General features: G+C 38.9%; 1 protein-coding gene across 1 annotated transcript in view; it reads right to left on the reverse strand.

Moving 5' to 3' along the window:
• LOC6588216 (ETS-like protein pointed) overlaps window positions 1–26969 on the reverse strand; it is a 70130-nt gene that overhangs the window by 32139 nt on the left and 11022 nt on the right. The gene's annotated exons all lie outside the window — the stretch shown is intronic.

The following is a 26969-nucleotide window of genomic DNA, read 5'->3' on the forward strand; positions in this document are numbered from 1 at the left end:
TCGTACAAAGGGATTGCCATATGATTAGCAGACCTCTAATCATACGCCGCTAAAGTGAGTAATATTCTATGTAGAGCACGCTCTTTTTCTCTATGTGACCTTTATCGCAATTCCAAGAATTCCCCGCATAACATCGCTTCGCGTTGAGTTGAAGAACACGCGCAAATTTATTAGTGCAGGTTGGAACTGAAAACTGATTGTGGTGCGAGGCTCTTATCAGGCCAGGGCCTGTCTGATAAGTGTTATCTATGGCCAGAAGTTCTATTCTCAGGTATCCGGACGTCGGCAAAGGTTCTGTGTGCGAATAAAAGCAAATTTTTTTTTTTTTTGCTCAAAAATTCATTCATAAACGGGTTTCGAGTGGAGTGGAATGGTATGTGCTGTTCAATAAAAGTCCTATTTCCGTTTCCTGTTGTGTTCTGATAACCGTGATAACCGGAACGAATCGAAGAAAACTGATTGTGAAATCGAATCAAACACCATTTTCAAAGGTGGAGACAGGGAGAGCGTTTTCTGCTGTCAACGTGCTGCAAAGGAGGGAAAATTAGCAAATAACCAAAGGGCAAACAGCAGCAAACTCTGTGGAAAACTCTCTGCCACAAAGCCAGCAACAGGGAGCGGGGAGCAGGGAGCAAAAGTATTTGCCATTGACTTCCGGTCGTTAGATATTTCATTACCAACTTCAGAGCCACCAGTCTGCAACTTCGGAGAGAGATCAAGCACTCCCTGGGCATTGCATTGTGGGGTACACAGATACAAGATACAATCAGAGATGATGTCTGGTGTCTGGGGTAATTATGTGCAAAATATATAGTGCAATCAATAGCTGTACTTCTAGCCTGCCTCCTCTCTCGAACGTCCTTTGACATGCGTTCATCTATAAAACAATTCCTGCCACGCCTTGGGGCCAGACGAGGCAACTAATTTGATTGGAGTTTTCAAACCGATAGCCAGACATCTATATGTATTTAGTTGTCAGATTCTTTGATATAAACGCTGCTTAAAACGTAAATTAAGTCAATAAAAAAAGGGCGCGTCATCAGTGGATTTTAAATAAATACTCGTACAAATTCAAACAGAAGAAAAATGTCATGACAAGTTCTTGGAAAAGGTTGTCAACTTAGTTGAAAAAAAAAAAGAGAAACGAATACTGGAAATGCTTGAACGAATTGGATGAACACTTTTAAATACCCTTCAAAAATGTCCTCTACAATTAACATATTATTATTATACCAAAACTCTCTTCAATTTTATATCAAAATCCTGTTAAAATTTCCCCTGAAATTCATCGAAAATTGTCCTGAAAATCTCCTAAACTTTTTCAATTATTTCCACTAAAATTCGCCTCAAATTTTCTTTAAAAGTATCAAAATAAATGGCTTCTAAAATTCTGTGAAAAATTTACATTATTTTTGTCTCAAAATTTCCTCAAAAACTCTTTTAAAATTAAATAAAAACCTGTTTTTTAAATTTAAATACAAAATTTAAATAATCTTTAAAATTCTACTAAAATTCTTCTAAATTCAAATTCTATATAATACTGCATTAAAAATTCGTCCAAGATTTCATGGGAAATTCTCCTTAAAATTCCATTAAAATTTGAAATAATATTCTTCTTTTACTTCCTCCAAAATCTACACAAAAATTTCTATATACATATATTCCCTGCTGAAGATTTTTATAAATTGTAGAGTATTTGAAAATCTAAATTTCCCTTCGATTAGCCTTCGATTTCCTTGTGCATTGATGACATTTCTAGGAACACCCATATATACACTTTTCTAGATATTTATTTTCGTAATATCACCTATAAAAAAAAGCGCAAAGAAAGAAGCAGAAATTCTAAAATTCTGGATAAAAATTGTAAAAAAAAAACGAGAGACAGAAAGGAAAGACAGACGGATTGACGAGTGGAACTGGAAATTATATTGAATGCAAATAAATCAAATAATGTTCAGCCAAATTACGACAAAATACACATTCGAGTATAAATAAATATGTATGCATGACAGGAGGCTATCCCCGGGAGTTGGTTGGGGCACATGAGGCATGGAGTACGAGGCATGGGGTCTGGGGTCTGGGCTGGGCGATGAGGGGAGTTTTCGATATAAAAATAATTGCAGGAATTGTGTGAGTTGTGTGTTTGTCGACGACGTCGTTCGAGAAACGTAAAAAAAAGACAAGAAACTAAAGGAAAATGAAGAGGAAACAAGGCAAAAGATCAGGGTTTTGGTTCAAGACTAAAGGATACCCCATAATTGGGGTATTTATTGATGGAATAAGTGGAGTTAAGTCTTAAAATGTAAAACGAAAGACAATATAAATAGTAAGACAAGTTTTTGCTTGAAAGAAAGAGATGATTTCTGTTAGGTATATAGAGCATATCTTTATACAAGATCATACTCAAGCAGAGCTCTATATCTCTGAAGGTATATCTTCTACCACAAGATATTTGCCATGGGTACACCCATTTACTCTACAAATACCCCTCAATCGAAGAGGTTCTCTTCGTGTTGCACATTTTGCAGCTGAACCAGCAAAAGTAGAGAGCAGGAGAAAGATAAAGACAGAGAGAGAGAGAGAGAGAGAGAAAGATAAAGAGAGAGGAAGGGGGTTTCGAGAGAGAAGCAAGTGTAAAAGAAGGGGAAAAGGCAGTGGCAGTGGCATCCAAAAGATGCGACGAAGCGACCCTGGCCACACGACTCCCGCGACTACTCCCCGCGCCTCCTCCAGCCGTTGCCGAGGAGTTGTCGTACGAAAAAAAAAAAAACTTACGATACTACACCGGAAATATAAAATTACACACTCAACACTTAAACTGTGTGTGTGTGTGTGTGTATGTGTGTGAGTGCGTTGCATGCTGCAGCTGAGATTCGAGATGCAGTGGCAGTGGCAGTGGCAGTGGCAGCAGTGGAAGGTGCACAGGTCTCAGGTCTCTTCGCTCCACTCGATGCTGCTGCTGCTGCTGTTTGCTGCAACAGGGTGCAAAACGATCGAACCCAATTTGATGTGTGACTGTCCCTCTCTCTCCCTCTCTCTCCATCTCTCTCTCTGTCTTTCTCTCTATTTCTCTGAGGAAAAGTAAATTAATTGCCCAATTTCTGACATAGGTAGGGAGCACTGCCAAGTCCTCCCTCCATCCATCCCATCTCCTGCCTGCCATCATCCGCCCATCGACATCGGACATGAAAAGTGTTGCACCTCAGGTGTGTTCCATAATTATGGGAATATTTATTTAGCAAATTATACTCGTAAAAGTGGTGGATGATGTATGCGATTGAATGGAGTGTCGGTACGGTACGGTATTGATGAATGAAGATCAAATGGGATCATAAAAGTGCTGATATTTAAGGGATTACTTATGGAATTATGGGGGGAATTAAGGCTGAGGGTCTTGAGAGAGGTAGGGAGAATGCAGGGAATGAATAAATATGCCAGAAATTTTAATAAAAAGAATCATCATTTGAGATATTTTGTGATATTTTGTAGGCGTATGAAATGATTAATCAGCTGTCTACATTCAAGAAAGATACTTTTATTAGTTTAGATACATTGTCTTAGTGAAGTTTTTAAAGATCAAACAAAATCATAACATAATTCCCAAAAGGTCGCCTCATTATATCTGAAATGCTTAAAGTTAATGCTAAGCTACTCCGTAAGAGAGAGAGAAAGAGATACAGAGTGCGAAACAGTAAGCTAAGCTACCCTGTGAGAGAGAGAGAGAGAGAGAGATACACAGATCCCCACAGTCCTCGATTCAATGAAGGACACACGAAATTCGCGGAAAATAATATTCCCACGCACTTGAACTTGAATTGTGTTGTAGTTTGTTCTGTTTTTGTTATTTTGACAGATTCCAATATTGAGAAAAGACTCAAATTACACAGATACCCAAACACAGACACAGACAGAGACACACGGACACTTGTAGAGGAGGACAATGGGAGTTCTGGAGAGTCCTGCTGGAGCAGCTTTTACCTGCTAATGATCCTCCCAAAGTTTTGTGCCCAAGAAAAAGGATCATCTAAAGATGTTTTGGTACTAAATACCCTGCCCCCAGGATGGGTCATAAGCGACTTGTAGACGGCCTTTGATGGCCGCTCTATACGCCTCTTGAGTGATCGTTGTGGCCCCTCCTTAACCCCCTCTTTAGTGATCTTTTAACCCCCTCTCTATACCCCTCTTTAGTGATCTTTTTACCACTCTCTATACCCCTCTATAGATCTTTAGATCAAGGACTTCTCTCCTTTTTTCTTGGCGTCTCTGGCGTGGGAAAAATCAACGAAAAATTTCGCTCTTCTTTTTGGGGATTTCGTTTGCCTTCGTCTCTGCCTTCTTTTTGGTTCGTTTTCTGTGCTTTTTGGCATTAAAATATTCCCCAAAGAGAGATCTTGTCTCCCCCTTCAATAATTCCAGCCAGTCGGTGATTTTTGAAGGGGGACCCGACCTGCAATTGGGATCTGGATATGGGGAATGGCCCTTGAGTCATCACCAGGTCGGTCGGTTGAGTGGACAGGTAGACCTCGTAATGAAGAACCGTCTGATAACAAAGGCAGCCCGCTGTCTAGACTGCTTGACCAACCTATAAATATATACGAGTACGAGTATGTATAGTTTTTGCATTCCTTAGACTCTTGGAATACTTGTAGATAAAGTCAAATTCTAGGAAAACTATTGCTGTCATCAATGGCTAGGGCTTGTCTGCTGTGTGTCCCCGAGTGGTTCTCTGGTCTCGTCTGTCTTTTTTGCCTTTAATTTGGTTTTTTCTTTCAATTTCAATTTTCATTTCTTTCAATTAGTGACAAAAATCTTTGTCGATTCACAATTCCCTTTGGGGGACAGAGAGCTGTACGCATGCGCAGAAGATTCCTTCGTTGATTCCCTCTTTAATCTTTTAATTGTTCTCTAAATTGGATGGTGGGAGGGACCACAGACATACAGACACACAGAGACTCTCTGTCTAATTGCATTTATTCACAATGATTTATTCAGAGCATTCATAGTTTATACTCATATGCGTGCGCGGCGACTAAATTGAATCAACGAAGTGGAGATTCGGAAACCAAAAGTCAAGACCAAAACGGTTCATACGATATGTAATATTTTTGTGCTGATAATATTTCTGAATTTCTCAAATATTCTACGAATTTTTTGGAAGCTTCTTTTATGTAAAATGTAAGTTCCAAGAACTTGAAAAATTTCCAGCAAAATACAAAACATAAAAAAAATATATGCCACCAAAAAAAAGTGAGAAACGGTTTGCTGTTTCCCCACACAAAAACAAAAACAACCGAACAAAAAACAACGATCCATGGATTCAGTAAAAATGTTTATTTAGCAAACGATCAACGGGGGAAGAATACCAAAATTTATATAGACAGAGGCCGCCCGAAAAGTCAATCGGTGGAAATCCCCCAACAACAATTCTGCTGCCTCATAAAATTGATGATCAAACGAAAACTCTCACATGGAAAAGGAGAGAGAGAGAGAGAGACTGACAGAGAGAGATAGAGAGAGAGAGAGGAGCAGTAAGAGAGTGTGTGAAAGAGTTAGAAGGTGATGCCAAGACAATGCCAAAACGGAACTGAGATCAATCGTCTCTCTGTCCCAGATATTCTCTCGGACACTCTCCCCCAACCCCTCGGTAAATTGACTTCGCGGCGAAAAAGCAAATAAATTCATTTTTAATATGCCACATGGAAACGCAATCGAAGAATCGAATGGTATGACCAAAGAATACCTCTTAAACAGGGTTTAGATGGGTTTATTGGATATTGGTTGTAAAATGTAAACGATTTCGATGATTTTTGGTACACAACTACGTAGTACTTATCGTAATAGTTTAACCAAATATCATCTTGATATGTCACAAATTATATGGTATCATAGATTTCTCTGAACAGCTTGTAATACATTTCCGTTTTTAGTAATTTTTGGTGAATAGGTGGGTAATAGTTATCGACATAACTCTACCAATAGTAATTAACTCATAGTAATATCCCAAAGATTGTACCCAAGACACCTTTTTATCTGAATAATATTCATACGATTTTCATGATTTTTGGTGCATAAGTAGATAATAGTTATCGCAATAGTTATACCATGTATCATCTTCATATCTCAAAGATTGAAAAAACTACTGTAATAATTATCCGATATTAATAATTCTTAATAAATAGGTGGATAATAAATTTACATATATGGCTGTACCTGTACTAAATGATTTGATCTGGGGGATAATATTCTTTTTAAACAAATGAGATCTAAAAGTTCTTATACCATAGATCGACTCATATCTTAATCTTCAGCTTCTCTTTACCGTCACATCCAACAATTTGCCGCACGAAGACAATATACCCCTCTATTGTGCTTTGCACGCATCAAACATTAAAAAAACGTCGATGTTTTTTAAATTTTTTATGGGTATTTTGTTTCAAGCAAGAAAAACAAGGCCCACCGAAACATTAAAGAACACAAACAGAGAGACCGACACAGATACAGATACATTCGCAGAGATACAAACGGTTCCAACAGATACAGCGATACAAATTAGATGAGACACCGACAGAAACAGACAGAGCGGCATTTCCATGCAACTTCAGAACGGAACTTTGTCGAAATGTTTACAAACAAACAACAAAAATATAATGCTAAAAAATATAGTGTATAGATCCCCCGATTAATATATGTACCATATTTTTTTCGTTGGAATAAATTCTGTTTATTTAGCGTTTTTTGGTACGAAACAAAACATCAAACGACAAAATAAAGGAAAAACAATGAGTGAATTTAGTGGAAATAATATCACACAAAAATCAATGTTTATGATGGTTCCAAATCCCCTCCTATCTAAAATCATATATGGTATGTTCTTCCTGCTTTCTAGATCTGAGATCTCTAGAGATCTGTTTCACAAATTATGAGTTGTATCCACGGGGGGGGGTGTGTGGCATGTGGCATGTGGCATGTGGTAGATGGGGATTCTATAGATCAAAGAACCAATGTTTGTTGCCATTGCACTTGTTGTGTGTGCGTTCTCCCTCCCCCCACACCTATCTCTATATCTTTATAGAGACGCAGAGATACATTCATGAAAGGTGTGAATAAAGTGGCACTCGGTACAACGGAAGGCTGCCGTATGCCGTACGAATGTCTGATATCAAACAGACACTTTGGCAACGCTGTTTGAAGTGCAATCAGCGTTCATGTTCAGATTGTGATTCTATAAATATCGCCTCGATATAATCTATGTATATCCATAAACTATCCTCAAACGAAAGGCCGAGCCGCTTTATGAAAGGAAATGACCGACCGACCCCGACCGAAGTGACTGTAGATCTGAAACGATCGTAAAGTTTAGTTCCCTGTGAAGTGGGATTCGATAAACTAAAGATCATTTAAGATATGATATGATTTAAGGAATTTGAAGGAATAAAGACGTTGGAAAAGATAAAGAGAAAAAGGTGTTATATGGAAATTAATCATGAAATAATATTACTTGGGATTCGTATGCAAAAAACGTTCAGTTTCTTCTTCTAAGAAACATTATAGTATCTATCGCACTACCAAATCTGATTGAAATCGGATCATTATTATAGCCAGAATTAAACAAACAAAGTCTCCAGTCCAAAATCTCTCTCCCAGTGTGACTTAGCAATGAAGTCCAGCCAGAAGAAGCCTCCAAGACAGCGCACTACCTCTCCAGCGCCTGCTCTCTCCCAGTAATACTCTTTCTTGATTTCTTCGGCTCTCTATTCCAGTGTGACTTAGTCCAGAAGAGACTCCTTCCATCTCTCTTCCATCTTCAAAAAACACGCTTTTCCATTCCCCTTTCAATCATTACAAAATCACGACCCCCAAACGATAATCGAATTATCAGTAACAACGAGTCAATCGATGGATGAACAAGTGTAATATAGAATTCAATGACTGGTTGACTGACAGATTGATTGATTGATTAATTGCCTGCCCAATGGATGAACTCCCATCATGATCTTTGCCAAAAACCTGAAGGAAATATCACATAAGTATATACATATAGAAAATATCCCATAAATCTTTGGGCCATTGAGCAACCCAGCGAATGAACAGACATATTTTTAATCAAGCACTCATTAAGTCTACAAGATCTAGCCAAGAGCTGGCAATATAATTAAGAGAAATTAGATTTCCATCGGCCATCGGATGATCATCATCATGGATGAGAGATGGGTGATGGGTGATGGGAGAGACGACCTGTTGGATCTGCCACTGGTGCTGGCTGCCGTCGAGATTTGTTTCGTTGTTTAACGCTTTTGCAATTCAGCTGTCGATCATTTCATTCATAAAAACACCCATACTCGTACGGTATCCATCCATGAGAGTTGATCTGGAAAACTTGCACACATCCGCACACCCAGCCCGTCGATCCATCGATCCATTCAGCCACCCGCCGCCTGCTGCTTCAGCTCCGATCTGTGGGTCTCTGCTCTGCCCCATTCGGTCCACTACAAACGAAGTGATTAATTCATGTAGTGGCCCCCAGTGGCTGCCTGTACGAGTATTCGTATTCGCGGTTTTCTCAATGGAAAACTGGTTTCATCGATCGCTGCTGCCACTGCCACTGCCCGTTGTTGATATTGGGGTTTATGTTATTATATTCATCCTCACCTGATCCCCAGTTCCACAGATCTCCCCAGCAGCTGCTCATCCGGTCAATGTGAGAAAAAACTAAAAACAAACGCAACAAATTTCCTCAGCACTTGCAGAATACAACGAATGTTGAATGCTCTTTAAAGGAAAAAGCCATGGGCATCATTTGAAATAGTGAAACAGTTGTTTTAGGGAATGAAATGACTTCTAAACTAATGGAAATATGCAAAATTCTAGGAATATCTTTAAAAAACCATTTCAATATTTCCCAAAACGCTCGAGGGGAAAGGTACCTCTTCATGGTCCTCGAAACTAATGTGTCCTTTCGCTTATGGAAACATTTTTTCATATTTGAAAAATATATAATTTCCTATATAAATCTCTAAAAGTAAACTTGGATTATAATCCTTATCCTCCACTCAGATATCCTTTTAAAGGCCTCTCCAACCTGTCTAAAAAAATCACTCCGCCTCGTGGTTGAAGAGTATTCCCCCCAACAAACTGCAGAAAATAGACGCATGCAACTTTTTCTTTTTGGTTTTAGGAGGCTGGCAAGTTGCAAGCAAAGGAGCTGGAGGATTGGGGTCTGAATCTGTAGCTGTAGTTGTATCTGAAGCAGGAGTTGTAGCTGTATCTAAAGTCTGTGCTGTAGTTGTAGTTGTAGCTGGGAGTTGGTGGGGCTGGGATGCTGCCTGCTGATCAACTGGCCAGATATTTCGCAGCAGCAACAGCAGCAGAGTGGAGTCCAAGTCGAATGAAGTCAAGTGAATGATGTGGTGGCTAGTGGCTCAGGAGGGATCCCGATACCGATGCTGATCCCGCTCTCGTGCCAAATGAAATGCGAAAGTTGCTGCCTGGCCAACATAGACAGCATACAACAATATATATATCTATATCTGACATTCAAATCAGCTTAGAAAACTGCAGCCAGCAGGCAGGCAGCCGGGCAGCCAGGCAGCCAGGCAGCCAGGCCCCAAGTGCTTCGGATTCGGTGGGGCACAGTCACAGGTCCAACCTATTTGCAGCATCCGCAGAGTGCAGCGGCAAAAGGAAGCTGCTGCATGGCTTTTTTTCCCCCCATTTGCGGAAGTTTGTCAAGCAGCAAGAAAACAGTTAATGGACACAGGATATGTTTCCGGGCCAAACGGGTTTCCCCTCTCGATCGATGTATCTAAAGTTATTAATTATCAATTTGTTTGTGTAATCAATGAATGGGAACTGGAACTCCAAAGCAGACTCCATCTCCAGCTCAAAACTCGATCTGGCAGAAGCCAAAAACTAGTTCGTTCTCTATTTGTGTGCCTCTCTGCTTCGATTATAATCATATGAGGGGCCGGCCTGAGATCCACAAGCGATCTCGTCATTAATTGCCTTTTAATTGCTATGGGAAGTTCGGTTTAATATTTAACACAATATTTACATTATCAATTCATTCACAGAGATTATGCATAAATCATGCCCACGAAAGATATCCACACTCGGGATATCAATGGGAAATGGCCCAGGGGATCGATGCGAAAGATCATTCAACCCACAAATGGCAATCCCAAAGATAAATGGAACCAAACGGAAGATGGCTAACGGTAGCGGTTTGCTGAGAATCGGAATACAGTTTGATCTATGATCGAATATATTCTCAAGAGCGATTTTTAAGCTAATTTTTGGCAAAAAGATACACATGCACACCATAAAGTGATAGCTAAAGATACAGATGCTGGGAGTAAAAAATACAGGTACATTGGGTGTAAGAGATATACAAATTGGGAGTAAAAGATACACAAATGGGATGTAAAAGACACACACCTTTAAGGTAAAAGATACAGATGAAAACGGTTAAAGTGCTAATCTAAAATTGAGATTAAAATGGAAAGAGAAACGAACTTCCGTTTCGATCTTTTGATAAAAATGAAATAAATTCTAGTTCGATGATGGTTCGATGACACCTAAGATACTTTTATGACTACCTAGACTACCTATCTAATCGAAAATGTATAAGAAAAGCCTTTTGAAAGATATTTTAAACCTTTTCCAAAGATTTGTAACTCTCCAAAAAGATACTTAAGATCGGAAACATTGAGCACCCCTTTAAGACCATGAAAATCCACTCAGAACAGATTCTTAGACTTTTAAGACACACTTTTCTTTAGTTTTGCCATTCCATAAGGCCTTTAAATGTCCCCTGCCTATCTATAAACCTACCATATATACCTCAAACCATACTTGAGAGCCAGCTCTATGCCAAAGCTTCAAGATCTAATGATTCCCATAAGAATTACTCCAGAAACAATCTTCCAAGCAATTTCAATCAACTTTCAATTATCTCAAAGAAGAGTTTTTATTAAATTAAGATCCATGAAAAAAAAAACCCCCAACAATCTCTTTCGTTTTAGCCCACTTTGAAAGAAGTCAATTTCCATTTAATCGAATAAACCCATATGAATATCGATAATTAGGCGTAACGAAAAGAAAATTCCCCCCAAAAGGAAGTTCCAGCGAGAGATAAACACGAGTACGATTCTGATGCTGATCGGATCTCAAAGACCGACCAGAAGGCCAGAGCAGAAGACGATGTCGCGCGGCTTACAACAAACAAAGAGCAGAAAAGAGGAGCGCCCTCTCCCTCTCTCTCTCCATCTCCATCTCCGTCTCAAAGATGGATCCAGTGATCGTGTGGAGATGCTCAGGCAGAAGCCAGGCACTCGGGATTGGATCGTATCTGAACCGAAGCTCAAGTTGGAGGCTGGCGACTGGGACTGGAGAATACAGTAGCCGCGGAGCGCGGTAGCCGAGTAGCAAACAAATTACACACAATTCAAACTCCAAACAGAGGATTTCACAGCAGCAACGGCAACAGCAGAAGCACCGAAAGAACAAGAACAACATCATTATTATCGGGCCTTTATGTCGAAGAACTGAACTGAGAACAGAGCACTGAGGCTCGAAGAAGAGAGGCTTGGGGACTGGCGCTACCGCTACCCATCGGCCGAACAGCAGGGGCACCCCATTCCCCATCCCACACTCAAATATCCAGAAGCATCCCAGCAGCATGATGATGATGACGATCGTAGACATAAGAACGAATCACAAGTTGAATGTTTTCAACGGGAGAGAGAGAGAAGTGTCGTTCTGCTGTTGTTGTCGTCTGATGTTGGTTGGCTGGTGGCTACTGTTCAATGGGAAAGAAAAAGACTACTGGTGGGACGAACCGAAGTTGGAAATACACTAATAGATACTGAAATATTCCAAAAAACGATAAAAGATACTAAGAGAAAACTAGGCACGATAAAAGTTACTTAAAAAACGACTAAAAAATACAAGATACGGTGGGAAAGCCAAAAGTTGGTAAAATATGCTAAAAGATACGAAAAGAAAACTAAAAATACTCGAAAAGAGAAAAAAAAAAATTTAATAAACCAAAATATACAAAATTACGCCAATATACTGAAGGAAAGATAAAAGATACTAAAATATACCCAAAAAATTATTAAAGAGACTAAAATATACATAAGGAAAGATAAAAGATACTAAAATATAGTCAAAAATGATAAAAGATACTAAAAAATACTCAAGGAATGATAAAAGATACTAAAATATAGTCAAAGAATGATCAATGATACTAACTATACTCAAAGAATGATTAAAGATACTAAAATATCAAAATATCAAAGAATGACCAAAGATACTAAAATAGATACTAAAAAACAATAATCGAAGATACTAAATATACTCAAAGAATGATAAAAGATACTACAAAATAGTCAAAGAGTAATCAAATATACCAAATTATACTCAAAGAATGATAAAGGGTGTTAACATATACTCAAAAAATGATAAAAGATACTACAAAATACAAAGATAACCAAAGCATACTCGTTGAACGATAAAATATACTGAATGAATGATAAAAGATACACAAAGAACATTCAAAGATATTCAAAGAACGGGTCAATCAAGTCCGATTAAAATTTCGAATGAAATATGTACTTGTTAAAGTATTGATGCGACCTACAAGAAAGGTACATATATGGAAAGATACCCAGGCTCGTTTGGCCCACATGCCATTTTATATGGTAGAAAAATCATTATGTATGAAACCATTGATAAGGATAAACTAAAGATACATCCATCTGGAGACACACTTTTCAGCATCCCAAACTAAAACACTCTCCCTTCCATTACAAACTTCTTTACATGATTGTAATGCTCTACATCTTACAAGAGGGTATTCCATTCTGATGACGATGATGCCGATGCTGATGCTAGTGGCTGTGGTGGCCTGTGGATCTCTTGGGTTGGAGATTCTCTCGTTGTGTCGTTCCATCGTTGATTCGTTCGGTGGCTGCTGCTGCTGCTGCTGCTGAAGCTGCTGTGTGTATTTTTTTCGGTTAGTAAACCGGATGTTCCTAATCATTGCTAGTTTGTGCCTCAAATTAAATATGCTTCTCCATCGTCTATCGTATCCATGTGTGTACGTATCTTTTGTTTGTTTGTGTGCCTGCCAACAGCCTACAGCCTGCTGACTGCTGACTGCCATGCAGATAGATTATAGACTCTATATACTAGATATTGTATCTGTATCTAGAATATACACAACACACTCGCGAAACCGTCTCCTATCTGTAGCCGTAGCCTCGAATCATGAATGAAATTTGTTTTTCTTGAATGACGCATCTCTCTATCTCTCGCGAGCGGGATCACAAAAAATATCATATATTATAGAAAGACTCTTGTCTTATCTGGGAAGATATCTTCAGGCACAGCTTCCTTCCTCTGCCAAAAGTTGGCTAATTCATATGGTTATATATACATTCATTCATTGATTCGTTCACTCATTCATTCACATAACGGCCCACAACTGGTTGTGTGTGGTTTAATTGATAGAACATCCAGTCGACAGAATAACAGCAACAAAAACACATTCATAAATTCATTTTTCATCAACATCAATTAGCAATAATTATTCATTCCAAGAGCCAGAGCGGGAGAGAGCGGAATGGAGTCTCGTGGAGATCTGTAGATCTGCTCCAAAGTGGAGCACAGTTCTACTTCCATTTGTTGTATCTCAAATGGAATTATCAAATGGATCGCCAAAAGTGGTCTAAGAAATTTTATGGAATAAGGAATCTGTTGGAATCTAAGGAATCTTCAAAATGATTCGTGGTTCTCTGATTTCGAGTCTCCCCGAATTATTGTTCAGAACATCTGTAATTCGATTGAGAAAAGGTTGATAGATGGATATTGTAGATTTAACTTGTATAGGAATAGATAGAATACCTTTCAGATGTATCTTTTGTACTAGATATTTAAAAAATCTGTAACATCTTTATATATTTCAATGAAATTGGCTATAGGAGTACCTTGGTTTCCTGAATATTCCACTGATTCCGTTGATTCGCTGTGAAAATGTTTCCATAAGCGAAAGGCATCCAGGAACTTTGCTGCATTTTGTTTTAGAAATGGAATCATAGACCTGAGAGAGTACCAATACTCATTCCAAATAAACTAAATTATAAACATCTTTCTACAGCAAAAGATATTTTATCTTATTAGTACAGATCTCTAACCTTATTTCTGTATCCTTAAGCCCTCTTCAACGGTGTGTTCTACCCATCTGTAACCCTTTTATAGCTTTCACACACTCCAAAAAAGAGTCTCGCCACAAGAAAATCAAATAAAATCTAAATGGAGTGCTGCCTTTAAGTATCTTTAAACCATTTGTGTGGAGGTTTGGTTTGGCATAAATTAAAAGATACTTTCGTAATGAATTCAAATTAAATGTATCTCAAGCTGTAAAAACATTTTGTTTTAGCCGGTTTCCAGTTTCGTTTTCGGCCATTAATTGATAACTGAATTTCGAATAGGGCTCTCGAAATGTGTGACGGAAGGCACTATTAGCCTTCCCGTTGATAAAAATTGAATTAAAAAATCCGTATAAGGGGACCAAAAATATTAATTGTTTTTTAAATAAGATGCCAAGACCTGTGGCGCCACACAGCCCCCACACATGTCGATATGGCCCTAACTTAATTCTCCACATTATAAGTTGTGGAAAGATTTACGAAGAAAGAGCAGGAGGCAGGGTTCCGATTGATAACTTATTTGACTTTGGTTTTCTTTCAGCTGGAGAATGAAGATGCAATTTGTTTGGTGGAATAATAAGCCCACGCTGTGGCAATCTCTGAATGGATTTCTCCTCTCTCTCCCTCTCTTCTTTCGTCTCTCTTGTGCTCCTTCTTGGAGACCCTCTTTAATCTGCACTTTCGTGGCACTTCCTACTATATGGAGCATAGCACCTGGTCGCCAGCTTCGCCCTAGGACCCACAATGATGATGATGATCATTGAGACTGCCACAAAAAACTGGCTGGAAGACCCCCTGTTACCCTTGCTCCTACCCCCATTTGCATAGAGTGGGGGGTAGGGGGGAGCAACCATTGATCATTAGACTATTTTTAATAGAGAGATACACAGCGAAGAGAAACAGGACTCTACTGTCGTTCCCCCTTGTCGATCATAGGAGAGACCTGTTTTAATGCCACAAAAGTGGTTTGGTCAGCTGTTCCACCACACCGCCTCCTCCAAAGTCCCTCCCCCTACCCCTCCCTCCTCTGACTCCTTCTTCTTCTGCTGCTGGCTGCCGCAAAAGTTTCACCTGCTCCGATGTTGCAGTTGCAGTTGCAGTTGCAGCTTGCGTGTGCGCAAGAGTCTCGAGTGTTTGTTGGCATTAGCCATGAGGCCAAAAAGGAAAATCAGAGGCTCCCCCTTTTGGATTGTGGCACTCTATGGCACTCCTGCCCCCTGCCTCCCCTCGAGATGCTGACGATGATGCAGCAGTTGCAAGAGTCAGAATTTTCACACTCTGCCACTAAGCGATGCGACGCGGCAGCGGTAGCGTTGGTGGTGGTGGTGGCGGTGGCGGCTACCTAAACAATTGAGACTCGAAACCAAATTAAAATATAAAATTAAATGAATTTCAACAGAGAAAAGATAGGAGGTCTGTGGCTGTGGCAGGGGCAGGGGCAGGGGCAGGGGCAGGGGCATCGGGTGCATTGACAAACAAATTTATGTGGAGAGCCACAAATCTTGTTCGGGGATTTCAAATAAACAAAACTAAATGCTTTAAACGCAGCATAAATTAACTTCCGATTCGAACACACACACACAGAGCCGTGCGTACAAGTACAGTGCGTCACACAAATGTAAGACACTGGAAATTACAGGGAAAACAAAACGGAAGAGTCAACAATTTTGATTGAAAATTATGGGCAAGGGGGGAAATCAAATTTATAGATAGAGTAATCTATAAATTAATCGATATTTCGATAGATTTATAATCAAATCACTGCTGAGAAGCTAGAATCTCACATTTAATCGAATTTAATCGATTTTCGTTGGTTTTCACTTACATTAGACAGGATTGATTTAATTTCGCCTTAGAAACCGAAATATGGGCGTTTGGAAAGGAATAAAATATACACGGGCTTTGAAAAAATATAAAAAATTAATCGATATTTCGATAACCTAAAAATTACCTTAAACTAATTGGATACTCTTCATTTTTCTGCTAAGGGAATAACAAAATTCGGCATCGAGAGAAATATATTTTCTCTTTTAAAATACTAGAAAATAGTCGATATTTCGATAAATTGAATTCTAATCAACTTAACATATATTCCCACAATTATTTCTTTTGGGGGTTTTGCCGTCTTTTAGTTATGAACCGCACTGTTCCAGCGTACTTATATAAATATATTTTCCTTGTACAAACAAATTTATGTTCCAGTCACACACAAGCGATCCCCCAATCCATTCCATTTGGAATTCGATTCAATTGCGATCGGTGGATCGGTGGATAGGTGGAAGGGTGTATCGGTTGGTGGATGGGTGGCTGGGTGGCTGGGTGTTATGGACAGCGTCAGAGGCGGCGAGGATTTCAAATGCAGGCACGGCACCTCCAAACTCACACGAAACACAACAGTAGAAAAACACTCAATAAAATTCGTTGATAAATTGCGTTCGGCATCAAAGGTAACCCACTGTGCGAATGGCGCTATCCACGGATTACAGTGCCCCTGCCACATGCCACATGCCCCTTCTGCCGCTTTGCCACTTGCAGCAATCTTCTATGAGAATTTATCGATTGTTTTTGTTTAGAGAATTCTCTCTGGTCTGAATAGACACAAAAGCGCCAGAGCCGACAAATTGTTGTGAAGATCCGAAAGGGGAATCACAAAGAGAATTACGGGTTAGGGGTTAGGGGTTAGGGTATGGATACGGGGAAGGGGATGGGGATGGGGATGGGGATGGGGATGGGGTTGGGAGTACTCATGATCGAATTGATTTCGAGTCTATTCATACATCACGAAAATCGTTCTCTGCAGGAAAGTTATGGCATGAGATCGGGGATATAAAACTTTCTGTTTGGATATTTATTGGTTATATATTTTGCTGGAATTATCTATGGACAATAATTTTGATACAAAAACTAAGCGATTGATTGTGACGGATGCTATAGAATAATGGGAAAATTTAGAAGAAAACTATTGAGCCAAAAGCTACTCTAAAACGAAGGGTACTTCTGTATAGTTGTGAATAGTAGCCAACGTATCTCCATCTATCAAATTTTTATTGATCGAAATATCGATAGCTCTATGGCCTTTATAATAGAGTAAAGTATAATTTCCCGTCGATTAAATTCATGTCTTTTTCTTATGAGAAATTCAAGAGACAAGTATCGAAATATCGATTACATTTTAATATTTTTAATGGGAAAATATATCAAACCTTATAGTCTGGAACTGTATTCGAAAGATGTCGTTTTCTTAGCAGAAATTATACAAAATTAAACTGATTCAAGAGATCACTTATGCAATTTTCATGAAATCTATCGAAACAACGATTAATTTTTAGTATCTTTAATGAAGAAATGTATTTCTTTTGCTTCCCTAAGGTTACATTCGAATGATGAAGATTACTTAGGAGGAATTCGATCAATCTTGAGAGATACAAAGATCTGTACTCTTTAGCTTTCCTTGAAGGGTACCCAAGGGGAAAAGTTGAGTGGAAACTTAAGAAGGATTATAAATTTCATCTCAACAAACTAATGTTATATTTTCTGCAAAATCAATTAAAATTCCTTCATTTTTTAATAGAAATTCAGCTAAATATCCTCTTCCTTCGATTCCTATCAATTTCCTGTAACGCTGCTCGCATCCATCTTTTGGGCAAACAAAAAGGTGACACGATCTAAAAACGCATTCAAGTTTAAAAGAGTTAAAAGTGCCGCAACGAAATGGCTTTTAATTCAAATGACAATTGCAGAAAAGGCATTAAAAAAGACACAGAGAAAACCCATTAGGCGTTACGACCAAGAAGAAGGGAGGGGAAATGTTCAGCTTAAACTTTAATTTGAAAATGCTGAACAAATTATGACAGGGCAGAAAATGAACGGCAAGGGGGCCCAAAAGGCAATGGGCCAAGACAATACGAATAAGTCATAGGCCCTATTGTTTTTTGGGCCAATTGAAGCGTTAAATTATCAATTGGGCCAGGCCAGAAAGGGGTTGAAGAGAGCAGGCCGGCGGACAGCAGCGTTAAATTGGCCAAAAGAGCGGCGGTGGCGGCGGCGGCGGCCACGCTTCAATTGTTGATCGTCGATCGATGGATGGATGGATGGATGGATGGACTGGACTCCTGGAAAACTTTTGCATCGATCAGGCGGCAGCAGTCAGGCAACTGGAAAATGATGTTTGTGGCAGGTGTTCTCTTACGATCCATAAATATGGATCGGGTAGATGGGGATCCTGTGTGTGTGTCTCGTATATGATTCAATTTCTCAGCGATTGCGATTATCAATTGGTCCGTCGTTTGGCCAGTCCGTCGCGACTGTTGGTAAATCATCCAAATGCAATTGAAGCTGTCCCAAGAACGGGTTTCCACATGCCGCAATTTGTTGCCATCTAATCTGGATACAAGTATCTTTGTATCTCTGTGTGTATCTGTGTATCTGCGTGTTTGCATCGCCTAGAGTATGCGTGTGGACAGGTTGCCTTTTGTTGCATTAATTGATTCATATTTGTTTTGCAGCATTTCCTAATGTGATTTCAGACATTTCCTTTTAGATACTATTGTATCTTGAGATATCTCTGATCCATATTTGGCATTTATGATTAATTGAATTTATCCTAAAATGGCCTCTAATTGACTTTGTGTTATTTTGTTTCTTTTTCTTTAAACATTTGTCTAAATTATCAAATAATTTGCTAGATGGCACGCGCAAGAGTTTCTTTTTAAATAATTATTGCCTTTTAGAGAAAGGCAAACATTTCAATGGCCTTCAGATCGGGGTTTTATGCATGAAATATAGATATAATATAATTATTTATGGGAGAAATTAACATATATTTCATATTTCAGGTGGATTGTTAATGGAATTATTCCTAGATTCAACTTAAATAGAAAAATTATCAATAAATTAAGAAAAATGATAAGAAAATTATTTTTTTTTATCAAATTGGTCTCAAAACTGATACGAGTGACCCACTTTTGTAACTATTTACACAGTTTGTGGCTTAAATACCCCTTGGAAAAATTATAAAAATTGTTCAAATTCTCCATTTTTTAACCCCTTTACCCACAATAGTTGGCGAAAATTAATACCAACCGATCCAGGCACTCTTGCCGATTGCAAAAAAGGCGTATCAGACGACACGCCCACACAGGGGAGCAAGGAAAATAGAGTTATTTTTATTATAGAACATTTATCTACATACACTACACCCCCAACTACATGGAATTCGCCTGGAAATCTCTAGTCTCATTTCGCCGCCATGTAATACGGCAAAAGCTGCTGCATACTTTTGGGATTATTCACTCAGAAATCCTATAGCAGCTAGCTTTTGAACTAGTGCAATATGAACTCGCCATATTTTTATTAGTTCCCAAATTAGCCGCTAAAATAAGAGATTTTGAACTCATGTAAAATTCATGTAGAATTGCCTTTATGGAGAGTTTTAAAAAAAATTAAAAAATATACCCGACCCAAAAAATCTCATATTTCTCTAAATTTAAACAATCGCTGATAAGAGAGAGAGACCCAAATTTGGAATAAATAAATTATTTGATAGAGCGGGTTTTTACCAGCTCTTATCTGTGGACAAAAAGTCGGAATGAAATTAATCAAAAAAATTCAAAACAGAACAAAATCATGGACTTTCCAAAATAATAAATAAATAAAACTATAGTTATAAAAAATATCAAAAATTCATATTTTTTGATGGTTGAAATTAACGTTTAAAGCAAGAGTATAAAAAATCTAGACAAATGTCCATGAAATCCAAGGAATACAATATTTTTAATAATTTCGATTGAATATTCCTTGCAGATTACTTTTTTAATTAATAATTGCATTGCACGAATCTACAGCAAATGAATCTGTTCAAGAAAGTATATTTCAGATCTCCTAATAATTATTATTTAAATGTATTTTAATTTTCTAAATTTCCCTACTTTCTTTGTGTTCTGTTCCCTCTCTTTCCCTCTTTCTGTAAACCACTTCACCCCCGAACACATGTAGATATAGCATTATTGTTGTTCTTTTCGCTGGCCCAGTGTTCGATCTTTCAAGGTGTAGACTAAGTGCATTATAATATTGAAGTGCCTCCAGGGCCGCCCTTCAGCCCCACCACCTCTCTTTCAGATAACGAAAGCGAGGGCCCTCTTATCAGGCAGCCACAAATATTGGCTCTCTCTTTTTTGTGCCTCTTCTGTGGCATGGGGAGTACGGGGAAAGAGTATTGGCTGATTGGAATAAAAGCGAGTTGTGTTTTTGTTGAGTTCAAATTGGTGAAGGTCGCACGCGTCTGAGGTACGAGGGTTACCTGAGAACTTTTCCCTTTGCCCTGATATTTGTGCTTCGTCAGGGGTTTCTCTCCCTGCCCCTCTTTCGCTCCCTCTATAGGTCTGCCCCCTTGCAACACTCTTTTTCGGATCGTGCTGATTAGCCATGCGCTGGGCTTTTTACAACGGAACAACAATAACAATAAAACACACACAGAGAGAGAGAGAGAGAAAGAGAGAGAGGGAGATAGAGAGAGGGAGAGAGAGAGGGAGACAGAGAGAAAGAACAACAAATGCTGATAATTTGTCCATGGGATGCTCTCAATTTAGGCACATCCGTTCTACACAGAGAGAAAACAGAGTAGCACATCCGTTCCACACGGAGAGAAAACAAGAAGGACACATCTCATTCTGCACAGAGAGAAAAAACCAGAAGCTGTCGTAGAAGATATACGACATTAGATAAAATCCCAGCAAGATGATCCAACCAGTTTTTTGTGTTGTTTTTTTCGCCTTTTCTTAACGATTAACATATTTAAAGAGAGCAAAGAGAATAGCGTAAAGAAGCATAGAGGAAATGGAATACAGATTAGTGCGGAACTATTTTATGGCGATAAGATTTCCAGAGGGTACTGTCCTCTAAGAAAACTTCTAGAAGAAGATAAGATTTCTTTAGAGAGAGAGGGGGAGTGTTTTTAAAGACAATAAAATAATCATCATAGAATGAATGCTTCTAAATTATGCAACCATAAAAACCTCCAATCAAATGGGAATACCATTAGAGATCCCTCAGGAATAGAACAGGGGATTCTTTCAAGAATTTTAGGCCAAATCTTCAAGGATCTCTCCTAAGCGAATAGATATCTTGGGTGGGCAGAAAACGGCTTCCATGGAGGAAAACCAATCTATTTTGTATCAATCAATCATCTCTCCCAAGCGGCTGTCCACTCCAGAGAACTTTTACTGTACGATAACTTATCGTATGTACATTGTATATATTTTTTATTCCTTCAAAATGTAATTTCCGATCGAATAATGCAATCATGAAATTATACAACAATAAAAATTATGGACCTCCCTCCCCTCATCCACAACACAAACAAAACAAAACAACAACAAAATATGCGAATGAATCAAAAGTTCTCAAGCAATTAATTTTCAGCGAAACAACAACAACAACAATAACGGACAGCAAAATCAACGCTGGAGCTGTAAAAATTTTTATGAATGAATAAAGCGGAATAAGGCAAAACACAAACACACACACACACACACACACACACACACACACTGGCACACAGGCAAACACGGGCATAGAGAACGAAGACAAAAAGAGCAACAACAGCAAAAGCAAACAAAACGCAAACGAAAAAGATCCCCAAAAATAGTAAGTGAATACAAAGTGGCATATGCACAGGCAAGGTGTATTCAAAAGAGGGTGAGGCAAAGAGTACGGAAAGGTGGAGTGCGAAAGAGAAACAAAATTACAAGAGATCTACTAAAGAGTCGATGAAACACTTCATAGAGTGGGCCCCACCCTGCACACAATACACCTTGTGCATATGAAATATGAAGAAAAAACTCACACACACACACACACACACACACCTATTCCTGTATGTAGATTTTTATGCGCACCTCTGTGCATGAATGAACGAACGAATGAATGAATGAATGAATGAAAAATTGTTAACGCAGCAATTCCACGAAAGAGACAACCACAAGAAGTGGACAGAGGAAGAAGCAGCAAAAGAAGAAACAGAAAAGCAGAAGAAAAAAGATCTGTGAACATGAAAATTTGAAAGGTATGAACAAAAAGTTAAATTAAAACAAAAAAAAACTTTAATCAGAAAAAAGAAACACGAGAGAGCAAGTGTGTGTGCTTTTGTGTGTTGGCAACTCGTTTTCCAGCTCCATTTCCAGCTGGCCACAAATTGTGCGTTTTTCGAGGGGGGTAGGGGAAGAGGAGGGGCAGCGGCAGGGTAGCGTAGCGGCGGACACAGACCGAGCGGGAGAGTTCAAATTATGAATAAATAAAGAGTAGAGCCCAGAAGAAGAAGGCAACTATAAAAATCAAAATAAATACAGAAACAAGAAAACAGAGCTTGCTTTTGGGAACATAAACGTTTGATACCCTTGAAGATCCATAGAATCCATGAAACATTTATAGAATTCTCATCAAATTTAGAGGATCATTTGACTGATCTTTCATATGAAATATTTTTATTAGCTGCTGTTCTTTCGATGGATACCATCATTAGAGTTCCAATTTATGATCTAGCAGAATGTTTCATTAAGAAACAAACCCATTACCAAAATCATTACACCCTACCTAAGGCAGGGTATCGCACAAGCAACAACGGATTGCAGTCGCAGTCAAAGCTGAGCTACAAGTCAGCGACGCGCCCACGGACAGCGGCAGAGACAGAGGAGCAGCCGAAGCTGCCGCAGAAACAGAGATAAAACAGGGACGCCAAGAGGAACACCAAAGACAAAGCCGGTTTGCAGGAACTTAGGCGCAAGGCAGAACCCCGAGAAGGAAACAGAGGAAGAGCCAGAAAAGTGCGGAATGGAGCACGCAAAACAAAAAAAGGAAGGAAACAAACATCAAGCCCCAACGACAGCAGCAATCGGGGAAGACCACGATAGAGAGAGAGAGGGAGAGAGACAGAAAACAAGATCCAGTCGCATCCATCCCCCCTAAATCATTCATCAACTGCACTTCGGAGCCGTAAGGCGATCGTTCCCCAACAACAAAAACAGAACCAGCAAACGTTTTTTGTTTTTTCGTTTTTTGTGTGCGAGTATGAATGAAAACGAACGTGTTTTCTGGCTGAGAGATGCAGAGAGAGAGCGAGAGAGAGAGCTGGCGCGGCTGACTGCGACGCCGGTAGCAATGGGATGAATGAAATGAGCGCCAAAATGAATGAAAGTAGTGGGGCGCAGGCAGAGAAGTCGACGTTGACGTTGGCGTTGACAGCGCAGAGCGCTCTCTGACTTTTGCTGTTCGTTCTCTCTGCTGCTGCTGGCTGTCGCTCTCTGTCTCCGGCTCTCTCTGATGTTGGCGCTCGTTCAAAGCATTTTTATAATATTATTTTCATACAAATCTCTTAGGCCATATTTAATAAGAAAAAAATTTAATTTGCCTTATTTATTTGTTTCTTTTTTTCCGCATTATTTTTTTTGTGCTTGTTATTTTCAAAGTTTATGATTAATGAGAGATGATTAAAGCGCGGGCAGTTCGTATATACAACTTGTATGTATATACATACATGTATGTATGCATATGTAAATATGTGTGCGTGTTAAAATAAGGGCAGCCCTGTCCGTATCTTTTATCCACAAAAATGTAAACTAAATGTACGTGACTGCGCCTTCTGCTCCTCTTCAGACTCTCCTTCTGCCTCTGCCACAGCCTCTTTTTCGTTTTCTTCTGACTGATGTTCCCCCCTTTTTTTTTATCCCATGCCCATTGAAGAGGGGTCTCCTCCTTGGGCAGCATCTGCGCAGTTGTCGCCGTTTTTGCATGTTTTTTTTTGTTTTTGTTTTAGTGATTTCTATGCCCTAGACTTGTAGATAGCAGGAGTATGTTTGGTTTGCGAAAAGCTATGTAACAGGTCCTTGCTTAGACCAGAGACTAGTGTGTGAAATGTTTGTTCTTCTTCTGAGGTTCTAGTTCTCCAATATCCTTTTCGCCTCAGTTACATTTCTTTACGGGGTATCCGTATGGTCTGTATATCGTTTTATTGTCCATTTCTGTTGCCATTTTATGGTCCGCGATCTCTTCTAGCGACGCGACGAGCGAAAAGTTCATGCTGTCGTAAGGGACTCACTCCTCGGTTCCCACAGATGTGTGTGTGCTAGAGAGAGTACGAGCATGTTTTCTATATATATATATATACAGCACTACTATATACACTACGAGTATACATATGTACACATATTTAGTTGGGCACTGACTCTTCGTCTTTGGGGTTTTGTTGTTGTCGCTGCGTTGACATTGAAATTGTGTTTGCGCTTTTGTTGATCTCTACGCAGCGATAAGACATAAATATTATACATAAATACTTTTTACGTTTGTTTTTTTTTCGGGGTTTCGGTTCGAATTTGGTGTTTCTTTCCTTGCAGTGTATCCCCCACAGATTCTGTTTTATTTCTATAAACATTAAAAACAGCACTAAAATGGTTTTTACCCGGTGGCTCTGTTTCTTTGAGGAGCCCACAGCTGACAGTAGGCTTTGTTCTTTATGGCCCGATGGCACAGATACAACAAAGATACAGATACATTTCCCCACTGCTCTAGATTGCGGGTTTAAAAATCGTGCAGAAAATACTATGGAAATCCTTAGGAATGGACCCTGGCATGAAAAGTAAAGAATTGAGAACAGTTCCTTGAATATTCTTAATCTCAAAACAAAGTTCTCTGAAGCGATTGAACCCATTAAGGCCTTAAATCTTCGTAGAATTAAAGATACGAGCAGTACGCGTATACTCGGTGGAAGAAGTGCCTTTGGAGTGGAGTTTTGCCCTGAGTGCCACTACTCATAAGTACAAGTGTCTTTCCCAGTATTTAGTGTTATTATCGAATCACAAGAATTTCCCATTATTAACACATACTTTTTTGGTACATTGTTCTCTTGCTTTGGCAGCAAAACATCAGGGCAAAAGATGCATAACAAATTACCATAAAACGTTGTCCAACACACACAGATATATCTGCATGTGTTCGTGTGTGTATCTGTGTAATAGATAAAGCATAGTAGACACATGTCAAAGCGGGGCAGCAGCAACAACAGGAAGAGGTCTGGGAAGAGACATCGAAACTTTAAATACTCTTAAAAGGATCGAATCATTCATATTTCGGCTAGGAATCCATTCCCTGTTACAATGTTCCCATAAGCGAAAAGAAGTTCCACACCTTTTTAGTGGTCTGATCTTTGTCGCTTTCGAAATCATAATACCCTCTTATCTCTATGTATGCAAAGGGTATAAAAACGACAATGTTTTGTCACATTACGTATACGATCAGTGGACTGACAAACGGATGGATGGCTGGATGGAGGGCTGGCGGGGCTGCCTGAGTGAGTGACTGACTGACGTATTGCCTGATTGACAGCAGCAGCAGCAACAGTTGAATGGGAAGAGCATTGGGGGGGGGGGAGTAGAAGGTAAAGTAACCCTCTGCATATTTTTCAGATATTTATTTCGTGTTTTTTCAAATGCAAATGTATTTTTTTTTTCTTTTCTTTCAAAGAGGAAGCCCCAAAGGGGATTGAAAGAGTGACTGAATGAATGAAAGAGCAAATGATTGGGTAAATGAATGAATGAATGTAAGTTCTCTCTTGGCATTTTGCCGGATTTTCTGAGGAAGGAGGCAGGCACACTGGGGCGCGGTAACACCGGAAACAAACGACGTGACTTTTCACAGAAATCTATGCGAAATGCTACCGATAATTATGTACATTATTTCATTCATACAATCAATAATAGTACATACAATAGATGTATGTATATATCATGTGTTTTAGTGCCAGCACAATTCCTCTGCAAAACAATAATCGTATCTTTTGCTTCTCTTTTTTTGTGGATTCTTTCAGGCCACACGCTTTTTATTATTTTTGCTGTGGGGCATTATCTTATCGCCAAATAATGTTGGCTCTTTCTATAATGCTGCCTCTCTGTCTCTATGTCAGCGCCTTTTTATCGCACGGTTCCAAAGGCAAAATAAAAATAATAATAACAGTCGCAAGCGAGGAATTGATTTCAGAAAGTCTTCCGACTATGATATACATATATACTCCATTCACCATTTAAAATTATATACTTTTGTGCTTTAGAATGTACTTTTAAATTGTTTATTTCCATAAAATGTACCTAAATTCAAAATTGTATAACTCTAGAGTTTATAGAACCCAAGATCTAATAGACTATTTCATAGAAATATCATCGTCCGAGGCATACCCTCCAAGCCTGTAAACGATGAAAGATTCCAGCTCCATTATTAGCAAGTTTTATATTATATTTTTGAATTTGTTTGTATTCAGGGGCCACTAATCCATAGAAACTACTACTTTTTTTGCTTCTAAATATATACCCCCGTCAAAGTTAACCTAAATACCAATTTTCCTAACTCTGGACCTTACAATCCTGTGTACAATCCAATATTACAATCCTCTTAATGTACAGAAAAATATTCTACCAACGCATAAAATGACTTCTCCGGCACTTCTTTGGAAACTTTTTGTTATAAAACATCCTTTAAACAAGGAGAAGTCCCATTTAGACTACAAAATTAGAAAGCTCATATTTTGGGCTGTTTGAAACACATTTTGTAAACAAACTTATATTTATTTCGCACTTTCATAACTCTAAGCCCTATACAACCCAAGATCGAAGAGTTTATTCCATCTTCCAGCTCATAGAACAGTGGATAACGCCTTCTCCTTCATGTCTATGGGTAACAGTGTACACTCTCAGAAACATGACTAACGATGGCTTGATG

Source organism: Drosophila persimilis, unplaced genomic scaffold, assembly GCF_003286085.1.
Source record: "Drosophila persimilis strain 14011-0111.01,24,50 unplaced genomic scaffold, DperRS2 tig00000000-arrow-pilon, whole genome shotgun sequence".
Taxonomy (NCBI): Eukaryota; Metazoa; Arthropoda; class Insecta; order Diptera; family Drosophilidae; genus Drosophila; species Drosophila persimilis.